The sequence below is a fragment of the Cervus elaphus genome, chromosome 18 (genome assembly GCF_910594005.1).
Source record: "Cervus elaphus chromosome 18, mCerEla1.1, whole genome shotgun sequence".
NCBI classification, from domain to species: domain Eukaryota; kingdom Metazoa; phylum Chordata; class Mammalia; order Artiodactyla; family Cervidae; genus Cervus; species Cervus elaphus.
Window position 1 is genome coordinate 66704119 of NC_057832.1, and position 24144 is coordinate 66728262.

The 24144-nt window shown below is 35.9% G+C and overlaps 1 long non-coding RNA gene across 1 annotated transcript; it reads left to right on the forward strand.

Moving 5' to 3' along the window:
• On the forward strand, positions 1-23976 carry LOC122674846. Its single transcript, XR_006335059.1, has 3 exons — positions 1-104; positions 3167-3171; positions 23901-23976. It is a non-coding gene; the product is annotated as an uncharacterized LOC122674846 (long non-coding RNA).
• Positions 23977-24144: the final 168 nt, after the last annotated feature.

Below are 24144 nucleotides of genomic sequence, written 5' to 3' on the forward strand. Positions count from 1 at the left end.
TCAGTTCAGTGGTTCAGACATGTTCGACTCTTTGTGACTCCATGGACTGCAGCATGCCAGGCTTCCCTGTCCATCACCAACTCCCAGAACTTCCTCAAAATCATGTGCATAGAGCCGGTGATGCCATGTGATGTGAGAGACCCCCATGAAGTCTAATCTTTTTCAATTTTCTGTTTTGTGATGAAGAGACATACTAAAGTAATCTGGGTGCTGAGTTAGATGGTCTTTGAAAGATGACAGTGAATGGAAATATAGTCAACACAATCAAGATTAGTAAATATCATGATTATTATTTTTTTTAATGAGCTTCCTGAAACAAGAGATATATGGTAAGAGTTGCTTACCATATGGTTGGAATTGCTAGAAAGGATTAGCAAACATATTTTGACTATAGTTAGGCAATAAAATATTGAGGATGAGGAGCCAAAGTGGGCTAATATTAATAGAAAGAGATGTGTTCATATATATAGAACTAAATATAGGTCATTGCCAATGAAAATAGTTATGTTTGTCATGAGATTAGTAAGGCATTTCACAATTTCTTTGGTACCCTCAGTTTTCAGATTAGGCCTAATATATGTGCTGAAAGATAGTGTATAATGTACTTTGTTTAATATTGTCATAAAAATTTAATCTTAATTATGTCAGAAAAGAAGGAAGTCACCCATGGAATACTTTAATAGTTATTTTAATTGATGATTTAGGTAAAAATATAGGTAGATATCTAATATGCAGATAATACATTAATATATTATTTTTATGTAATGTGTAACTTCATAACTAAATTACCAATTATACTTCATTTTTCATAATTTGTTATTTTGTCCTTGACCTTTGAAATTTATAATTTAAAATGGCAAATTACCTCAAACAGCAACTGTTGACTAATTAGTTTCACATACATTATTATTTGATTAATCCATACTATTAATAAGCATGTGTTTCTCAAACATTCTGGACATCAAATTTTTAGCTCAACTATACAATAACAAACCAAAGTGTGTGGTGATATAGCAAAAAAAAGTTAATAAAAATGAGACTTGAAAATGAGCGAAGGTATTTTAACGAAGTATGTTCCTTCTGAAATATGGGGCACAGAGTACTTTGGAATGCCATGTGATAGAGCTTCTTATTAAGGAAAACCCAATAGTAATAGATGATACCTCTTCCTTTTTGTCAGTAAGGTTTTCTCCAAAGGTGTTTGTACTCTAATTTAAAGTCATAGACCATATGGCATTTCGACTACCACAGCTAGTTATCTTTATTGCTCTGCTGGGAGCAAAACTAAGCACTTCCTCTGAGTCTTTTCCAAATGTAAGTTCAGACAAACCTTAGGCATTTTTGAAAACTGAGGTCACAGAGCAAACTTTCAGGAGGAGAAAAAAGCCCCACCAGTATTTCCTCTTATCTAATCAACATTCTTCCACAAGCCTATCTAAATCTTTGAATTTTTTAGCACTTAAGAGAGTAAATTAAAATAAAAATAAGCAAGAAGATGACTAAAGTAATTAAAAAATGATTTTAAAAAGTAGAAATGGCAGTAGAACAACCAAAAAAAGAAAAATGCTCAAAATGTATTGATAAAAATCTCTAGCAGTACCTAGGGAGAAAAACGCAAAGCAGAAGCATGTCTTTCCTCTTTGTTTCTCTTCACATAGCTTCCAACTCACAGGCTGAGACTGCTTCTAGATGAACGTCACGAGACCCTCACATGTCAGGTTTTCTAGTGACTTCTGCTGATCTTTTAAAGAGTGGTAATTGTGCAGTTGTGCTTTTTAAGGCAGAAAACTGTATAGTCAGCTATGTTCTAATCTAAAATGCAGTGTCCAAATCACCTCACATTGCAGACTTTTTGAAAATGGAAGCTTATTATACAGTGAGATCACAGTCCAATTAACATTGAAAAGTGATATCATTTTAATCAACATTTTCCATCTATTGGGCTCTGTGTGTGTAAATGTGTGTGTGTGTGTATGTATGTGTATGTGCATGTCTGTGTGATTGGCATCATCTCATTGCCAAATTATCTATATTTAAAAGTACATTTAGCTAAAGAATAAGGAAATTAAATATTTACCATGTCAGAAAGTTATATCTCTGAAAATCCTAGTCATGTGACCATAACTCATAGGTATAACTCCAAGAAAAAGGAAATGATTAGAATGTTAAATAAAAGCAAATATACACTAATACAGGAATGTCCTGAAATGCTATAATCAGGGTTAGTGTTGGGAGAGGAGTTAGCAGGAAGAGTCACGAGGCAAAACAGGTGCTAAATATATTGTAGGCTGATTGAAATAAAATATTTTTTATTAATTAAATTCTGCTTGATAATAAAATATATTATAGAAAATTTACACCTATCTGGTTAAACCAAATAATAGTAAGAACTTCTCTTGGGTAGAAAGAGAAGGTTATTTTGAATTTCTGTGGATTTTTTGAATTTTTTTGTGGATTCTAAAAATTCAAAAAATCTGTCCCAAATTGTGCTAAAAAATAGATAAGAAGGAAGTATCTAGAAAGATGCTGTGAGAAAGATTAATTTATGTGGGATTCAAGTATTTATACCATCAGATTTTTCTGTGTTGGGACTGGACCACAGGGTCTAATTGTCAAGTTTAAATTAAATGAAATAAGTTTAGCAATACAGTCCACATGAACCAAATGGCTTGGCAGGCAGTAAGAGTGTTAACATATGGACTTTAAATTTCCCAGTCCTTAAATTCCCTGGAATAAAAGAAAAGGGAGACAGTAAGAACCTGAGTGAGACCATTAAAATTCATTTCTGCACTTAATCTGGTGATGAACTCAGGAAAGAAAAAAAAAAAAAAAACCACTATGAATCTGTGTTAAGTTAAGCAATAACTTAATGTAACCTGTTCATTAACTCTGAGGTTTCTGACTTTCAGACTTTTCTAACAAACCAAAAGAGTATGTCTTCTCAAAATCCAGTGCATGTACATGTGCACACGTTACTACTGAGAAAAATTGTCATGATGTGTGTGATGCTTTCTGTGATGAAGAGTGTGACTCAGCTTTTGATATTTGGCTACTGACAGCCTCCGTGCCCCAACATACTCCCTTTTTCTGTTACCCAACATCTGGGGAAACTAATAAGTTCCCTCCTTTGAAGCTAAGAGAGGTGTGGGATTTCAAGCCACTCAAGGTCCAGTTTGCTCATGGGAATTTTTGCCACATCTCCACTCCTTAACACCATGAAAACCCCACACCACTCCCCTTACATAACTCTCTGAAGTCATTTTTTTAGCCTACTTTAAATTGCTCTACTCTCCCCAGAAAGCCTATTATGTGGGTAATATATTTTTTCATACTTTCCTGACATGTGTGACATCATCAATCACTACATCTGAACCAAACTTGGGACCGTCCCATGTCTTCAGGGTGACACAGGATTTACTAACCACGTGTAATGAATTTTCATATTTTCTACTTCATTCCATGCTATTTCATTTAAGATAATACTGATTGTAACTTTCTGCACTGATTTTACAACAATTTCAAATGAAAATTCTAGTTCAAGATAAGGAAAGAATAAAAATTCTGACAGTGATTTTTAGGTCCTTTGAATTTTAGCATATACTTGGATATCAGTAACAATGACTCACATTCCAGACATATTCAAGGAAGGCATCTCTCAGGATAGCAAGACTCCATTTTTTCCCACCTCATTCCTATGACTCCAGCCACATTATACCTGGTGTGAAGGTTACAGAGCAGTGTTTCTCAGAAGTTCATAATGTACCAATCACCTGATGACCTTATTAAGATGCAAGCTTTTGAATGTTAGATCTTGGTAGGACCAAAACTTCTGCGTGTCTAATGATTTTCTAGCTAGTGTCCATATTTCTCGTCCATGGAGCATACTTTGAGTAGAAGGTCAGGCAGGATCCCTACGGAAATCTCCCGCAGACCGTGTGCTGTCCCTGTGCCTATCCCCCTATCCCTCCTCAGTGCCCTGGTGCAAAGTAGCGCTGTCCTAAACCCTTCCTTTCTGATGTGTGGGCATTTGTATTGTCACTCCCCTTATTCCTCTGTCCATACATCCTTTGTAGTATCTAAATCATTTAACAGTAAGTGTCATACATATGACACTCATTTACCCCTAAATACTTCAGTATATATTTCCTAAGAATCACAAAATTCTCACACGCAGTTAATTCAGAAAACTGACATTAAACCAGCACTGTTATCCAATTTACATGCCTTATTTAAATTCTAACTGTCGCACTAATGTTCTTTATGGCGAAGGAAACAAATTTCAGGTCTAAAATCCAAGCCAGGACCACATGTTGCATTAAATTGTCATTCCTCATTCAGTTCAGTTCAGTTCAATCGCTCAGTCATGTCTGACTCTGAGACCCCATAAACCACAGCACGCCAGACCTCCCTGTCCATCACGAACTCCCTGAGTCCACTCAAACCCATGTCCATTGAGTCAGTGATGCCATCCAGCCATCTCATCCTCTGTCGTCCCCTTCTCCTCCTGCCCCCAATCCCTCCCAGCATCAGGGTCTTTTCAAATGAATCAGCTCTTTGCATCAGGTGGCCAAAGTATTAGAGTTTCAGCTTCAACATCAGTCCTACCAATGAACACCCAGGATTGATCTCCTTTAGGATGGACTGGTTGGATCTCCTAGCTGTCCAATGGACTCTCAAGAGTCTTCTCCAACACCACAGTTCAAAAGCATCAATTCTTTGGCACTCAGCTTTCTTCACAGTCCAACTCACATCCATACATGACCACTGGAAAAACTATAGCCTTGACTAGATGGACCTTTGCTGGCAAAGTAATGTCTCTGCTTTTTAATATGCTGTCTAGGTTGGTCATAACTTTCCTTCCAAGGAGTAAGTATCTTTTAATTTCATGGCTGCAATCACCATCTGCAGTGATTTTGGAGCCCAGATAAATGAAGTCAGCCACTGTTTCCACTATTTTCCCATCTATTTGCCATGAAGTGATGGGACCAGATGCCATGATCTTAGTTTTCTGAATGTTGAGCTTTAATCAACTTTTTCACTCTCCTCTTTCACTTTAATCAAGAGATTCTTTAGTTCTTTACTTTCTGCCATAAGGGTGGTGTCATCTGTATATCTGAGGTTATTGATATTTCTCCTGGCAATCTTGATTCCAGCTTGTGCTTCCTCCAGTCCAGCGTTTCTCATGATGTACTCTGCAAACAAGTTAAATAAGCAGGGTGACAATATACAGCCTTGACTTGCTCCTTTTCCTATTTGGAGCCAGTCTGTTGTTCCATGTCCAGTTCTAACTCTTGCTTCCTGACCTGCATACAGGTTTCCCAAGAGGCAGGTCAGGTGGTCTGGTATTCCCATCTCTTTAGTCTTCTTTAATCTGGAACAGTTCTTTAGTCTTTCTATTGTGTCCTTGACAGTTTTGAACAGTGCAAGCTCCTTATTTATAGAAGTTTGTCTGAAGTATCCTCACATTTAAACTCAAGTTACATATTTTGGGGAGGAACACTAGAAATGTTGTACTTTTGATTAATATTCATTAGGAGGCAAAATTACCCCATTATTTGTAAAGTTAGTTATGATCACCTGGCTATGGTGGTATCTGCCAGATTCCTACATGGCAAAGATTCTGTTATTGTGCTTATAATTAATTGGTATCTTATGGGAGGTTCTGACAATACTCTGTTTCTTACAATTCTCTCAATTTAGTAACTATCAGTACCTCTTGTCTAAATAATTATTATTGTGGCTGTTGCCATATCGTAATTTTCATATTTCATATCTCTTCCACCTCGGTTGCTATTTTTACTGTCAATAGGATTTCAAGATGATAGTGCAGCAAGTTTGAAAATTGTTGTGAATTTCTCACTTTCACTAATTATCATACATCTAATCATGTAGTAACCAATTGAGTAATGCACAGAACATAAAGAAGGTAAGTTATTACCATTACTATGAAATCCATGTTATATGGAAAATTTTAGCTGGCTTTTGTTAAGTCACAGGGCATGGATGATTTTACACCATCAGCTACCTGAGAAAACCTGACACTTTGTTGAAGAATCAGTGAAGCAGCTAAAGACTTATTATCTATGAAATGGATCATAATCAAAGGATTCAAGAATCTGAATCCTTTTATCCTATTATATCCTTCACACAGAGTACTCATCCTTGTCTATGGTGGGAGGGTCATTAGAAGTGCCCAGAGTTATACTTTCCATTTTAGACACTAAACTGAGAATTGATTTTACCAAATGTGTTCAATTATTTGTGAACTGCTCAAACCTTCATATGGCAGACCCTGAAGGTTTTCAAAGATTACAAATCATATCCAACTCATTGTTGGATGAGAAAGAATCATCACTGGTTTAACTTAGTAGTGAGAAAATCTCTCTAACAGATACTCTCAAACAGCCATTGCCAGTAGAAATATCACTTAGGAGTTACCAGAATGGATTTTCCCTCATTGTCATGACTATCTTAGTTTTAATTGATTTAAAAGCATTTTCACATATAAAGAAAAAAAAAATTCTCAAATTTTCCTACAGCAGCTCGTATATTGGATTGGCCAAAAGGTTCCTTCATGGTTTTGCATGACATCTTACAGGAAAACCCAAACACACTTTTTGGCCAACCCCATAAAATGGTCACAGAGCTGCAACATCTGCTTGCCAGTATTAGCATAATACATTCAAAAGTCAAGTTATCAGAGGCATTTCAGCCTGTAGTTGCATTGCTTTTCTTGTTAATGTCCTATAGGTAATAAATATGTTGTCCCTTAAAAAGCAAAGCTCAGGTTATCTGATTAAGTTTGGCACCAAGAAGAACAATGATCTGGATTTTTTGAAGATATGTTGATGCATTTGTGTATTGCCATCAACCTGTGCAACACCATGACCATGTACAAGAAGGAGGCCCACCAGTCCGAGTCCAGCTGACACTTGGAGCACTGCCTCTCCATTTACTGCCACACCCTGGGTCCTGCCTGCCCCAGTGAGGCTCTCTAGCCCTTGACTTACCCTCTAAGGGTTTCTTGAAATTCTTGGCATATGTTTACTCTTAGCATCAAAGCTGGTTGTGATTTCTTTTGAGTGTGCATTTTAAAAAAATAATAAGTATTTTTAAATTTGTCTTTATTTCAAAATCACAACCTAAGCATTATAGCATATGAAATAATGCATACAGAACAAAAAAGCTATGTGGCATTTCGCTTACTCGACAGGCAGCTAGCTAGATTTACTCACTAGCTAAATGTGCCTCTCACAAATTAGCAGGGAAAATGCTAAATCCGCAATGTATAGTTAGTGCTAAGATCAATGGGATAAACATCTTTGTTTCTTTTCAGCAGATAGTGAATTGGCTCTAGACAGTGGCTCTAGAAGGCAGTGGCCTTCTTTTTGAGTCTTGTGCAGGAAACCTGGGTTTGATCCCTGGGTTGGGAAGATTCCCTGGAGAAGGGAATGGCTACCCACTCCAGTATTCTGGCTTGGAGAATTCCCTGGACAGAGGAGCCTGGTGGGCTACAGTCCAGGGGGTCTCAAAGAGTTGAACACGACTGAGTGCCTTTCACTTCACACTCCTTTTATGACATTTGGTCCACGTTCATCTATAGTATTCCCCAACCTTTCACAGCTAGTAAGTATTCTGAATCAGACTTTCAGTTCTTATTTAGCTTATCGCACCTAACTTCCTTGAGAAAGCACTTCACCTTTCCTTAAACAGATTATGTTTATTTCAAACAAAGTTTTACTTATTTAAATGATTATTCCACTATCACCATCTGGGATGCTCAAAATTTTATATGTAATACAAAAAACTTATTCTAATATAATTATTCTGCACTAATAAATTTTTAATCCTATTCCACCCAGACTACTCAAGACTGCAGCCTTTCTTTTCTTTTCTTCAAAAAAGTCTCAAAAATAATTAGCTACAAAAGTTGTGCTTGACAATCTGAATGGGCTCTTTAAAATGTAAATACTGAATCTTTACACAAATTATCTTTTAATAAAGGAATAGTTATAAGTCCCCTTTTATAAATCAGGGAATGAGGAGAAGATGGAGTAGGTAATTTGCCAAGTATCACTGTATCCACCTGCCATCTAACCAGGAGACTATTGGCCATGGATTTTATTTTTGAATTTGAATTTGCTTCTAGTCCTGCTTTGTTTACAAACTGCACACCAAAAGCCACATGTGAATAGTAAAGCTTACCAGATGCAAATCAAGACTTAGTGTCTCAGAATAAAAGGGAAAAAAGATAAGAAGCACATTTAACTTTCACATTATTTAAATGATGGCCCTAAGTATTCATTCTGAGTTAATTGGCCTACCTATTAGGATATGTTTGAAAACTATTAACATTAAAAGCCCAGGCCATTTTAAATCTTCTATAAAATGTGTTATTACATCCAATTTAGATATTTAAATGCTCATGCATTAGTGATCTTTTGCACCTTAGAAATCAATCACTCCTTTAAAACACCTGATTTCATGGTATGAATCTAAATGTCAGATTCTTATACTTAATTTCATTTATCCTTTCAAAGACAAAGAAGATGTCGGAGTGGGAAGAACACAGGCAAGAAGTCAGGACACTTCTTGCTGCTTTTAACTACAGTGTAAAAATGCCACATAATCTCTAATGGTATTTGTCTTTTTCCCACATGTAAACAGGTAAATTAGTGCTAGAGTATTTCTAAGCTCTCTTTTGTCTAATCAATTATATAAAATTATTGTGTCTACATAAATGCATATCTTTCTTTGTAAACTATCACCCTATCCTAAAACTTGTACTTTAAAAAAAAAACAATTTCCTTTTTCACTTTACAAAAGGATAAACTACAGAGATCCTTCTTACATCTGTCTCTGGTAGGGTCCTTACTTTATTTATAATATTTCTGATTTAGACACAGCTTTTTAATTCAGACACAGCTTTTCAAGAGTAGACTTGAAATGTCCTCAGGTGATTCTAATATGCAACTGGAGTTGCATATACATCGAACTGCACCTGTTATAATAATAATTTTGCCTGTTTTCTTTTGACAAAGAAGCTACATGACAATATTGCTAAAATGACTTCGAAGGGAAATAGAATAAGAATCTCATGTCTTCTTACTATCACTCATGACCTGCTTCATGAATTAAAAGAAGTCACTTATGACATTTTAGTGAAGACTACACTTACTGCACCATTTCCTCTGCTTGAAATATGCTCCATTTCTCCAAAATGAAATACAGTAGCCATTCTGTGAAGGCAAGGAACTGTGGCTAAGGATAATGAATTCAAATGCAAGATATGTGAGAGTATATCTGTAAATTGTTCACTTTTGATTTTGAAGATGGACACTTCTTCACTGATCTGCAGTTATAATGATAGAATCTACTTGACTTTTGATGAGCAGAGAAGGAAGCATTAGGTGAACATCGAAAGGGGTTTAAGGTATAGAAAGTGCCCATTCAGGATGGCAAAGCACCAATGTTTACCTAATTATTTTCATGTGTTCATTGTTGCCAAGTCGTGTCCAACTTTTGCGACCCCATGGACTGCAGTATGCCAGGCTTCCCTGTCATTCACCATCTCCTGGAGTTTACTCAGATTCATGTCCACTAAGTCAGTGATGCTATCTAACCATCTCATCCTCTACCACCCTTTTCTCCTTTTGTCTTCAATCTGTCCTAGCATCAGGGACTTTTCCATTGAGTCGGCTCTTTGCATCAGGTGGCCAAAGTATTGGAGCTTAAACATCAGTCTTTCCAAAGAATATTCAGTGTTGATTTCCTTTAGGACTGACTGGTTTGATCTCTTTGCTGTCCAAGGGACTCTCAAAAGTCTTCTCCAACAATTCAAAACCATCAATTCTTTGGCACCTCATTTTGTGGTCACCAGTTAGCTGTGGGCTATATTAGCAGGAAAACTGGTTAGAATCACTATAGGACATTTAATACTGATGGCTACCCATCTTAACTCCACAGACCAGATAAATTAGAAGCACTGGGCTTGAAGCACAGTAGAGTAGACTTAAAATGTCCTCAGGTGATTGCAATATGCAACTGGAGTTAAGAACTAATGCTCTAGAGAAGCGGTTTCCAGACTTGACTGTGTATTAGATGTTCCTGGGGAAACAGAAGCAATACCAAGTCCATCCAGTGATTCTCGTTGTTTAGGAGTGGCCAAGGAACATGAAATTTTGACAAGCATACCAGGTTCATCATGCAGGTGATTCGTGGACCTCACATTAGTCCAGCACACTGTGAGGTAAGTTTCTGATAACAAAGAATGTAAGAGAGTACTTGTTGACCAGTCTATACAGTCAATTCCTAGACAGGCAAAATCACAGGTTTAAATAAAACAAGGTATAGTGAATTTATCTATAAATGAACAAAGAATAATCCATTTGAAAAATAATATTCCTGGAAAAATCAGCCTTGGGGATTTGGAGCATTGAAATCTGTATTTTTATGTTTCTTAAGCATTAAAAATATGCCCTGGTTTTCTTATGCCCTGGTCTATGCCCAGTGCTTCCTCTCAGACTCTTAAGTGAATTTTTGAGTAGTTGTAAGGAAGCAACCAGGGTGACTAGCCTTCCTTTGTAAGAAGAATATAAAATAAAACAGTCAATAGCTCTTATTTGAGATCTCTATTTTTATAAAGACCTAAATCCTGAAAGTGACTTACTTCTCTAGATATAATGGTCACTGGTTGTAGGGATCAGCAAATGGGTCTGTGCTTGGGGAAATTTGTGAATAGGAGGATCTAAGGATAGGAGAAGGGGGAATAAAATTCTAAAACACTACCAGGCCTGATTGGTTTAGTCCTCCTATGTGTATTTGATTATGATTAATTCCAAGGGGTTGTATTAAGAATATGCATTCTGAAGTTATGTCACAAGATCAAGGCCAATACCTGTAAACTTTAATATAGGTATATATAAATCACTCAGGGATCTTTTTTATTCATTTTAACTTTTAATTTTATATTGGAATATAGACAGTTAACAATGTTGTGATAGTTTCAGGAGGACAAGCAAAGGGACTCAACCATACAGACACATGTATCCATTCTCCCCCAAACTCCCCTCCCATGCAGGCTGTCAAACGTCTTTTTAAATTGCAGATTCTGACGCAGCCTGTCTGGGGTAGATCCTAAGAATGCTCTCAATTATTGCTGATGCTGCTGGTTCATGGACTGCTCTTTGAGTTGCAAATACCTAGGCAATTTTTTAATCTAGGCAATTTTAAAATGGCTGTCTAAGGAGGCCTTATAAATAGCTGTGAAAAGAAGAGAAGCTAAAAGCAAAGAAGAGGAAAGATATACCCATTTGAATGCAGAGTTCCAAAGAATAGCAAGGAGAGATAAGAAAGCCTTCCTCCGTGATCAATGCAAAGAAATAGAGGAAAACAATAGAATGGGAAAGACTAGAGATCTCTTCAAGAAAATTAGAGATACTAAGGGAACATTTTTTTGCAAAGATGGGCTCAATAAAGGACAGAAATGGTATGGAAGTAAGAGAAGCAGGAGATATTAAGAAGAGGTGGCAAGAATACACACAAGAACTATATAAAAAACATCTTCATGACCCAGATAATCAAGATGGTGTGATCACTCACCCAGAGCCAGACATGCTGGAATGTGAAGTCAAGTGGGCCTTAGGAGGCATCACTACAAACAAAGCTAGTGGAGGTGATGGAATTCCAGTTGAGCCATTTCTAATCCTAAAAGATAATACTGTTAAAGTGCTGCACTCAAATGCCAGCAAATTTGGAAAACTCAGCAGTGGCCACAGGACTGGAAAAGGTCCATTTTCATTCCAATCCCTAAGAAAGGCAACCCCAAAGAATGCTCAAACTACCGCACAATTGCACTCATCTCACATTCTAGTAAAGTGATGCTTAAAATTCTCCAAGCCAGGCTTCAGCAGTACGTGAACTGAGAAGTTGCAGATGTTCAAGCTGGTTTTAGAAAAGGCAGATGAACCAGAAATCAAATTGCCAACATCTGATGGATCATCGAAAAAGCAAGAGAGTTCCAGGAGAAACATGTATTTCTGCTTTATTGACTATTCCAAAGCCTTTGACTGTGTGGATCACAATAAACTGTGGAAAATTCTGCAAGAGATGGGAATACCAGACCACCTGATCTGCTTCTTGAGAAACCTGTATGCAGGTCAGGAAGCAACAGTTAGATATAGAACTGGACATGGAACAACAGACTGGCTCCAAATAGGAAAAGGAGTATGTCAAGGCTGTAAATTGTCACCCTGCTTATTTAACTTATATTTAGAGTACATCATGAGAAACGCTGGACTGGAGGAAGCACAAGCTGGAATCAAGATTGCTAGGAGAAATATCAATAACCTCAGATATGCAGATGACATCACCTTATTGCAGAAAGTGAAGAAGAACTAAAGAGCCTCTTGATGAAAGTGAAAGAGGAGAGTGAAAAAGTTGATTAAAGCTCAACATTCAGAAAACTAAGATCATGGCATCCAGTCCCATCACTTCATGGCAAATAGACGGGGAAACAGTGGAAACAGTGGCTGATTTTATTCTTCTGGGCTCCAAAATCACTGCAGATGGTGACTGCAGCCATGAAATTAAAAGACGCTTACTCCTTGGAAGGAAAGTTATTACCAACCTAGACAGCATATTAAAAAGCAGAGACATTACTTTGCCAACAAAGGTCTGTCTGGTCAAGGCTATGGTTTTTCCAGTGGTCATGTATGGATGTGAGAGTTGTACTGTGAAGAAAGCTGAGCGCTGAAGAATTGATGCTTTTGTGTTTGTTTTCTTTTTTCCAATTATTTTTATTAGTTGGAGGCTGATTACTTTACAATATTGTAGTGGTTTTTGCCATACATTGACATGAATCAGCCATGGATTTACATGTGTTTCCCATCCTGAATCCCCCTCCCACCTCCCTCCCCATCCCATCCCTCTGGGTCATCCCAGTGTACCAGTTCTGAGCACTTGTCTCATGCATTCAACCTGGACTGGCGATCTGTTTCACACTTGATAATATACATGTTTCAATGCTATTCTCTCAGATCATCCCACCCTTGCCTTCTCCCATAGAGTCCAAAAGTCTGTTCTATACATCTGTGTCTCTTTTTCTGTCTTGCATATAAGGTTATCATTTCCATCTTTCTAAATTTCATATATATGCATTAGTATACTGTATTGGTCTTCATCTTTCTGGCTTACTTCACTCTGTATAACGGGCTCCAGTTTCATCCACCTCATTAGAACTGATTCAAATGAATTCGTTTTAATGGCTGAGTAATATTCCATTGTGTATATGTACCACAGCTTCCTTATCCACTCGTCTGCTGATGGGCATCTAGGTTGCTTCCATGTCCTGGCAATTATAAACAGTGCTGCAATGAACATTGGGGTGCACGCGTCTCTTTCAGATCTGGTTTCCTCGGTGTGTATGCCCAGGAGTGGGATTGCTGGGTCATATGGCAGTTCTATGTCCAGTTTTTTTAAGGAATCTCCACACTGTTCTCTGTAGTATTGGTGCTTTTGAACTGTGGTGTTGGAGAAGACTCTTGAGAGTTCCTTGGACTGTAAGGAGATCCAACCAGTCCATCCTGAAGGAGACGAGTCCTGGGTGTTCATTGGAAGGACTGATGTTGAAGCTGAAACTCCAATACTTTGGCCACCTCGTGCAAAGAGATGACTCATTTCAAAAGACCCTGATGCTGGGAAAGATTGAGGGCAGGAGGAGTAGGGGATGACAGAGGATGAGATAGTTGGATGGCATCACCAACTCAATGGCCATAGGTTTGGGTGGACTCTGGGAGTTGGTGATGGACAGGGAGGCCTGGCATGCTGAACTGAACTGAACTGAAAACAAATATACTGCCAGTTATTTCTCCAGCAATGATGGGTTTATTTCATATCATTAGAAAATTGCAGTGTGGGAATGGATACCATGTTAGCCATTTGCAAGTCCTTGCAGAGCAAGGCAGGGAGAGGGGAGAAGGAAGTTTGGAGAGATACAGGAAACAGTTTACTCCTCTGTCTCTCTCTCTCTGGCTTTTCATAAGCTGAGTTTCTGCCAGAGAACAAGGGGAGTCTTTCTTCTTCCTGTTGGGTTCTGATGTTGTCTCAAGGCATGAGAACTTCCTCTGCTCCTGACTTTAATTACAGTTTGTTAATTTTTTACAGATCATAGAATAAATTCCATTATATATATACACATACTTCCCTGATGATTCATCACATCATCCTCTCATCCTCTCTTGGGCTGGGCTTTGATACTCCTCACCTCTGGGAGCCCCTCAATGTTTTAGCATCTTAACAGCCACTGAAAACAATTGATTTTACAAATATTGTCACATTTGTGATTTACAGAAACCATGGGAAGTCAGTGCAACATTAACAGCTTTACAAAAGAAAAATCAAATTTCCAGATAAGTTTCAAAATTTGTCCAAGGAATTTCCATGGCTCAACTCATAAAATCATAAGGATTCAATTCATGGATCTTGAATATCAGGTTCAAAATTGTTTTACCTAAAACCACAGTTTCCTGTGTAAAATATAATGTTCTAATTCTCTTTACCTATTTGGACAACATATCAGCAATACAAACAAAGAGGACTCCTATGCACAACTTTATAGATTTGGATATAAAACTCTACATAAATTTTAAGTAAACTTCACAATACCCTCATGCAGTACAATTATTTTCACATTAGTATAAGAGAGGAATGAAGCAGATTTGGAAGTCATCTAGTTTGCCTGAGGCCAACAGAATGCGGAATGCAATTTTTGATAAATTCAAGTCAGTCATCACCTTCCATAGTCACATACTTTATAATTGAGAAATTATAACTGGTTCACAGAGGGATACCTGTGAAACTCATTCTGTGGGTTACAAGGAGTGTTAGCTTACCTAATCAGCCCCTTTTAGAGGGAGCTGGATATTGTACTAATTGAGTAATAGTGTCTGTTGGAATTTATTATGTAACACAAAAATTGAAACAAAACTTAACATTTTTATAAGAAGTAACATCTAGTACAATGTAATGTGATTCCTAATGGCTTCAGAAGAAGATGTGTTTTTAAAATATCAATATAAACTTAAAGAGAAATTATCCTCCACATTTTAATTATTTTACATTTCTAAAATCAGTGGAATTCCCTTCATTAGATACATGTTTCCCTCCACAATCCCTGTGACTTGTGTTGGAGTGTCCACTTCTCCTCTAGAGGAGAAAACACACAGAAAGAGGGACAGGCAGAAGACCAGAATGAAATTAATAACTCTGTACCAAATTATTATGGAGAAATAAGGCCTCATGAAAACTTTCCACTCAATTCAGGTCTTTTCAATATATTATCAAGCCAGTGATTTGAAGCATAGTTGATGATAATGATAATGTTTTGCTGATGGTTATTTTTACCAGTTCTTAACACTGTCACTTCAGTGGCTCTGAGTGGGTGAGATTTCATATAATGTCTATAGAAAACCTTAATGACCAAATTTCTCAGACATTGTTCACATTATTTGAAGTTTATTAGCAAGAACTTCTTCCTTTCAGAACAGTGAGGAATTAGTTATGTCCTATTCCTTGGTACAGTGACCTCCAGGTATTTTCTTCCATATGTTAATATTATCATCTTTAGATTTTTTTTTTCTTTTCAGCAGACTTACTAAATTGATAATTGGAAAACATGAAAAATTATCTGAGACAACAAAGAGGATATATTATAGATATATCACTTATATATAATATAAATGATGTGAAATAATATAAATAATATAGGATAGTGTGAATTCTCAAAAAATTGAGGAGGTAAAATACATATGTGTGACATCTGAAAAACATTTTATAGTACTTCTGATATTATCTTCCTCTATTCCATTCTTCCTTTATTATTTTTGCTTTCATTTTGATCATATTACTTTAGTTTTATACTGAGTAGCTTTTCTATCATGTGAAAAGAAACTTTAAGTTGAAGTTTTTAAAAATATATGTCATCACAGTTACATTACATTGTGTAATTCAAATAAATTGCTTAATCAAATTCAAGCTGCTTTATTCTCTGAATCATTTAGTCAAGCATAAGGAGGTTAACCTAGCAGAATTGTACTTTACTTATGGTTTAAACACAGTTGAGACACATTAACATTATCAAGTCTGTGGAAAGAATAATGCATTTTGCTTTGTTATGATGCTTTTCATTTCTAGCTTCCAAGGACAATTACTGTGCACTTTTGTTTATGATGTAGGATATTGTCTGTGACACTTGGCCATTTGGAACACTGCATTAAATTGAGTATTTTAAATTATTTCCTTTATTTAGAGGGAAGAAAAAGACATTGAAAACACAATATGGAGGCTTCTAGATAAAATGAGACTTTATGAGTTTGTTTCCTGTGTTCCAAATTTCTACATTTTTCTGCTATTTCATTTTAAAAGAGCTCTTGATTTAAAAGAGTAGATTCCATTTTGAAAATGGGTCTCTGGACCCATAAAAAAGCAAAAAGTCTTCATTACCTGAACACTGGCCAAAAGTGAAATAGCTGTAAAGGGTAATTATGTGGATGTGCTATAACACATATTTCTAGATTGATACTAGTATAGGGCAAAATAAAATTTCTAAGATACATTTCATTCTGTATTTCATAGACTTCTTTATATGCTTCCTGCCACTTATCTCTTTGAAGAATGTTTGTTAGTTTGAATTTAATGCATATAAATAAACCTAATTTCTAGTGTCAGTAAATTATATATCAAAATGTATTAACACCAAGAGAATTCAGAAACTTGACATGTTATTAGAAATAAGTAAATGCCATATTACTGGACATCCATAAAAAGGCTAACTTTCTCCTAACAAAGATGCTTGTATTACAAATAAAAATAATAGTTGGTGCTAAGATAGTTGTCTAATGACTTTATTAAAATTTCAAATGACCTCAGGTGGATCAGGGTAGATCCACCTCAGGGTGGATCCCTCAGATAGAAGGGAGTTTTCTTGCAAAGTCCTGGTTCCAAATACTTTAAGAATACTAATGAGTTACTTCATAGCAAAGGCAGATATAGGCCTTCCTAGTTTCTCTGAGTAATGTATGTGACTGACTTTATCATGCCAGTCCCTAGAGTTATTTGGAGGAGATTTTTCTTTTTCTCTAAAATTCCATATGATTCCTTTGTCTGTGAATACCATCCATGTTCATACATGAAGTTGCTAAACTAACTGTAGTGTTGGGCTTCTCTTTTTTTCACAGATGACACCGATTTCAATCTTCTTGGTCAAGATGTAGATTAGATAGAGCCTGTCTCAACTTGCTAAAATACTATAAAATAAGTATCATAAACAATCCAGTATGAAAAAATAGATATTATATTGAATACCAGGGGACTTTGCATTAAGGCTTATGGATCTGGAATAAAAAAATAATCTTCAAAATACAGCCACAATTACTTTTCATGATGTTCCCCTGTCCACATTTAAAAAACAGCTTTTCAGGGGGGGAAAAAAACTAAGTGAATACTCTGCTCCTCCTCCTTTCTTTTTCCTCTGACTCACAAAATAAAGAAGTCTAAAAACAAACCAAACAGGGGAACCCTTTCAACAGAGTGTAGAAAATGATTTTTGAGGCAGCTAGAGCACAGGTCCCAATGAGATTTTTATCATTCATGGTTTGAACCATATGAAATTGCCTATGTCTGAATGCTTTTCGGCTGCCCAGGTGGTGCTAGTGGTAAAGAACCCACCTGTCAATGCTGGAGATGCTGGGTGGGGAAGATTCCTTGGAGAAGGGCAAGGCAACCCACTTCAGTATTCTTGCCTGGAGAATCCCATGGACAGAGGAGCCTGGCAGGCTACAGTCCGTAGTGTCGCACGGAGTCAAACATGACTGAAGCAACTTTGCTCAAATGCTTTTTGCCCAAATGGCAGAAAAATTCAGTTTAACCTATTACGTCCTTTCAGAGACACCAACCTCCTAAAACCACAGGATGTGAAAGAAGAGTAAGTACTTTTAACTGTTTCATCCAGTCAGGTGATACCCTTGAATTTTGTTGAAAGTGGGTGTTTCTTTTGTTTTATAAATTGTAGCTTTCTGGGAGAAAGAAATTCATAAAGTTGGAAATAGAAAATCATAGATGTTATAAATAAGTAAAAATCTTGTTCATTTTTATAAAAAATACAAAGTAGGCAAACCAGTTATCTAACTTAATCTATAAAAAAAGTGAGAAGTCGAAAATATACATGGTTGGTATATTTTTTAAAATATAAGGAATGAATTATGACATTACTTTGCAGACCTGTCTTCAATGAAATTAAAAATTGTAGATAAAATGGATACTATCAAAGGAAGATATACTATTAGTCAAAATCTACCCCATTAGAGATAGAAAGTTCAAATAGACCAATATTCAATAAAGAAAATTTTATTAATGAACCACCAAAAAAAAAAAAGATCAGCAAGCCCAAGTAGATTCAAAAGGAAATACTACTGCTTCACCAAAATCAGATTATTTCAATGCTACACAAGTTGTTCTAGAGATTAAAAAATGAAGGGAAATTTAGAAGCTATTTTTAATAAGTAAAAATAAAATGAGATTATGATCACATAAAAGAAATTAATTGGCCAATACTGATCTTAAAAATTATATTATCACAGCAAATAAACAATACACTATGATAACATGAAATTCATTTCAAGAATTAAAAAATTTTAATAGGAAATACATTAGTTCAATACATCAGAAAAAGAATCAGTATGCACAAACAGTGACAATAACACATATATATGTATATACACACAAAATTACAGCAAAACTATCACATATCGCCAAAGAAAATGATATCATTAAAAATCATTAATGTCATTAAAAACTATGAAAGGAAAATTTTTAAGCACTCATGAAATGTACAAAAGTAAATTTGAACAGATGGAAAAATATCCTTTCATTCTTAGATGACTCCATTTCATAAAGCAGTCAGTTCTCTCCAATGTAACTTATTCATTTTATAAAATCTCAAAAGAAATAACACTTCTTGAAGAAAGCAGAGAAATTGATGCTAAAGTTCATATAGAAAGAAAGACAGTCAATGATATCTAGAAAAAACAAACGAGAAAAAAGCTATGGGGAGGGATAAGGGATAAACCTTGCAGATATTAAGTATTTAAAAACTCTGTAAATTATATAATGTAGTACTGATATGTGAATAAACAAACCAGTGAAATATAGTCCATAGAGTGAACCTCCCAAAAAATATATATTTATATGAAAATTTAATGATAAAGTAGCCATTTCAGATCACAAGGGAAAAGATGAGTGTTTTAATACATGAAACTGAGGCAACAGAATAGCCACTTGGAAAAGAAGAAAAATTAAATTTTATATCACATCACATCCAAGAATATGGTCCAAATAGGCCATAGGTTTAAATGTAACAAATGAAACCATACAGGCCCTAAAGAAAACACAGGTGAATTTTTCTATAATCTGGCACTGGTAAAGGTTTCTAACTATGACCTAAAATCCAGATGGACAAAGAAAAAAAAAATATTTGACTAAATTAAAATAATGAAAAATATCTTTGCTTAGGGGAAAAAAAAAAATCACAGACCAAGAGACTAACTTGCAAAAGTACTTTACTGACAGTGTTTATGACAGATATCATAGGAATAGGATACTATGCATAATGCACATTTAAATATAAAGGAAAACTGCAAAAATCCTATAGAAAAGTAAGCAAATGAAATTAACTCAAACTTTTAAGGAAAAGATAGGAAAAGAAGAAGTGAAACTCTCACTGTTTGCAGATGACATGATCCTCTACATAGAAAACCCTAAAGACTCTACCAGAAAATTACTAGAGCTAATCAATGAATATAGTAAAGTTGCAGGATATAAAATTAACACACAGAAATCCCTTGCATTCCTATATACTAACAATGAAAAAACAGAAAGAGAAATTAAGGAAACAATACCATTCACCATTGCAACAAAAAGAATAAAATACTTAGGAGTATATCTACCTAAAGAAACAAAAGACCTATACATAGAAAACTATAAAACACTGATGAAAGAAACCAAAGAGGACACAAACAGATGGAGAAATATATCGTGTTCATGGATTGGAAGAATCAATATTGTCAAAATGGCTATTCTACCCAAAGCAGTCTATAGATTCAATGCAATCCCTATCAAGCTACCAACGGTATTTTTCACAGAACTAGACCAAAGAATTTCACAATTTGTATGGAAATACAAAAAACCTCGAATAGCCAAAATAATCTTGAGAAAGAAGAATGGAACTGGAGGAATCAACCTGCCTGACTTCAGACTCTACTACAAAGCCACAGTCATCACGACAGTATGGTACTGGCACAAAGACAGAAATATAGATCAATGGAACAGAATAGAAAGCCCAGAGATAAATCCACGAACCTATGGACACCTTATCTTTGACAAAGGAGGCAAGGATATACAATGGAAAAAAGACAACCTCTTTAACAAGTGGTGCTGGGAAAACTGGTCAACCACTTGTAAAAGAATGAAACTAGAACACTTTCTAACACCGTACACAAAAATAAACTCAAAATGGATTAAAGATCTAAATGTAAGACCAGAAACTATAAAACTCCTAGAGGAGAACATAGGCAAAACACTCTCCGACATAAATCACAGCAGGATCCTCTATGACCCACCTCCCAGAATATTGGAAATAAAAGCAAAACTAAACAAATGGGACCTAATGAAACTTAAAAGCTTTTGCACTACAAAGGAAACTATAAGCAAGGTGAAAAGACAGCCCTCAGATTCGGAGAAAATAATAGCAAATGAAGCAACAGACAAAGGATTAATCTCAAAAATATACAAGCAACTCCTGCAGCTCAATTCCAGAAAAATAAATGACCCAATCAAAAAATGGGCCAAAGAACTAAACAGACATTTCTCCAAAGAAGACATACAGATGGCTAACAAACACATGAAAAGATGCTCAACATCACTCATTATCAGAGAAATGCAAATCAAAACCACAATGAGGTACCATTACCGCCAGTCAGGATGGCTGCTATCCAAAAGTCTACAAGCAATAAATGCTGGAGAGGCTGTGGAGAAAAGGGAACCTTCTTACACTGTTGGTGGGAATGCAAACTAGTACAGCCGCTATGGAAAACAGTGTGGAGATTTCTTAAAAAACTGGAAATAGAACTGCCATATGACCCAGCAATCCCACTTCTGGGCATACACACTGAGGAAACCAGATCTGAAAGAGACACGTGCACCCCAATGTTCATCGCAGCACTGTTTATAATAGCCAGGACATGGAAGCAACCTAGATGCCCATCAGCAGATGAATGGATAAGGAAGCTGTGGTACATATACACCATGGAATATTACTCAGCCATTAAAAAGAATTCATTTGAATCAGTTCTAATGAGATGGATGAAACTGGAGCCCCTTATACAGAGTGAAGTAAGCCAGAAAGATAAAGAACATTACAGCATACTAACACATATATATGGAATTTAGAAAGATGGTAACGATAACCCTATATGCAAAACAGAAAAAGAGACACAGAAATACAGAACAGACTTATGAACTTTGTGGGAGAATGTGAGGGTGGGATATTTCAAAAGAACAGCATGTATACTATCTATGGTGAAACAGATCACCAGCCCAGGTGGGATGCATGAGACAAGTGCTCAGGCCTGGTGCACTGGGAAGACCCAGAGGAATCGGGTGGAGAGGGAGGTGGGAGGGGGGATCGGGATGGGGAATACGTGTAAATCTATGGCTGATTCATATCAATGTATGACAAAACCCACTGAAATGTTGTGAAGTAATTAGCCTCCAACTAATAAAAAAAAAATCAATCATATAAAAAAAAAGATATTAACACCATCATTAAACATATGAAAACATATTCAGCTTCACTCATAATAAGAGGAACAAAAATTAAAACTACACTGAGACTTACTGTTTTCCCACCAAAATTGGTAGAAAATTAAAAACAAAATTAAAGAAAAAAACACGAAAATATCTTCTGCTTCTGAGGCTGTCATACATTGCTGGTGAGAATATAACATGGTACAAATTTTGTGAAGGGAGTTTGAAAATACCTTTTGATCCACCAGTTTCTTTCATAGAGATTTTTTCTAAAGATTCTACCCTATCAGAAGAAGATACAATTGCACGAGATAATTCATTGAAGCATCATTTATATTTGAAGAATATTGGAAATGACCTAAAAGCCTATACTTGGGATATTGTTTGAATATCCTATGGTACAATGGAGTCCTAGGCAGTTATTTAAAAGAATGAGGAAGATCTCTATCAACTGATGCAGAGAGATCTCCAGGTTACACTTAAAAAAAAAAAAAGTACAATACTGATTTCCTATCGTGATAACTTTTGAGTAAAAAATGAAAGGTGGAAATAAAAAATCCATCTATCGATTCATCTACTGTGAAAAAGAAATACAAGGAATAAACTGGAAAATGAAGTTTGTTAATGTCAAGAGTGGTGTGAATGTGGACTGGTTGGTGGGTGGGTCAAGTGGCTCTTTTTTAGTAGCATACATTTTGTAGTTTTTATATTGCAAACCATGGTACACTCTACATACTTAAAAAATCCTGAGTAAATACAAACAGAAACATGAACCTAAACAAATTGATTGTGTGACCTTACTAAAGGGAGAGAAAACAGTACCCGCTGAAGAAACTTTTGAACTCATTGTTTTGAGTCTATATATTCAATCTAAAAATGGGAAGCAATGTAAACATTGCATTTTTAACTGTAGATAGAATTTTTTTCCTCAACAGTATGGGTCAGCAATTCTGAAAATACATTTTGTGTATGGCTGGTAGAAACAGGTGATAAATATGTTAAGATCAATGGGATCCAGGTTCCTCAATACCTGATAAGGATGTCACTAACATGGTGAGAGGATGGGTTGGAAGAACTTTGAGGTGTTAAATTGGGATTGGAGAGATCAGCATTAGCTCATGGTTTGTGGTTTTAAGACAGATAGGTGATAAATAACTAATAGATGTATATATCTTCTACATTCATCTTCTTATTAGTCTAGAAACAAAAACATCACATAACAATGAGCACAGAAATTCTCAGATCTGTTTCTAAATGGATCAGGGATCATTTGAAAAAACTGGTGATTCCAGAATTGATACAGGAAATTACAGACTGTTAGAAGTAACCAGGAAAAAACAACAGTCACTTAAATACACGGAATTGTCAAATAATAAATAAAAAATAAATAAAGCAGTCAGCATAAAAGAATGTTTGAATTAATGACTTCGGAAAGTATATACTATGTATCCTAAAATAAATAATTTTTCTTTTTTCAAAAAAGGTTAATCTACAAGAGGAAAAAAGAACAAAAGCATTTGGCTTGTGATTTTTCCTTAACAACAATATAAAGAGATAATGCAACAATACCTACAGTATTTTGAAATTAAGGTGTGTGAGTGCTAAGTCACTTCTGTCATGTCTGACTCTTTGTGACCCTATGGGCTATAGCCCACCAGGCTCCTCTGTCCATGGTATTCTCTAGGCAAGAATATTGGAGTGGATTGCCATGCCCTCCTCCAAGATATAAGGTATGGTACTCCAAAAGTAAGATCATCTTACAGTTATTAAGGAAAGAGAAAAAAAATTTTTATCAAAATTTCCTGTTATATTAGGTCATTCACCTGTTCTATTATGTACATCATAAAAACTCTATATATGAGCACAAAGAAGTATTATCTGGCTATATCATTTTGGTTGTATCCACCCACCATTTCATTCATTCACTCAGTTCAATTCACTGAGTTCAATTCATTCACTCAGTCCTGTCTGACTCTGTGACCCCATGGACTGCAGCATGCCCTGTCCATCACCAGCTTCTGGAGCTTGTTCAAACACATCAGTTGAGTCGGTGATGCCATCCAACCATCTCATCCTCTGTCGTCTCTTTCTCCTGCTGCCTTCAATTTTACCCAGCATCAGGGTCTTTTCCAATGTGTCGGTTCTTCATAGCAGGTGGCCAAAGTATTAGAGTTTCAGGTTCAGTATCAGTCCTTCCAATGAATATTCAGGACTGATTTCTTTTAGGATTGATTGGTTGGATCTCCTTGCAGTCTCAGGGACTCTCAAGAGTCTTCTTCAACACCA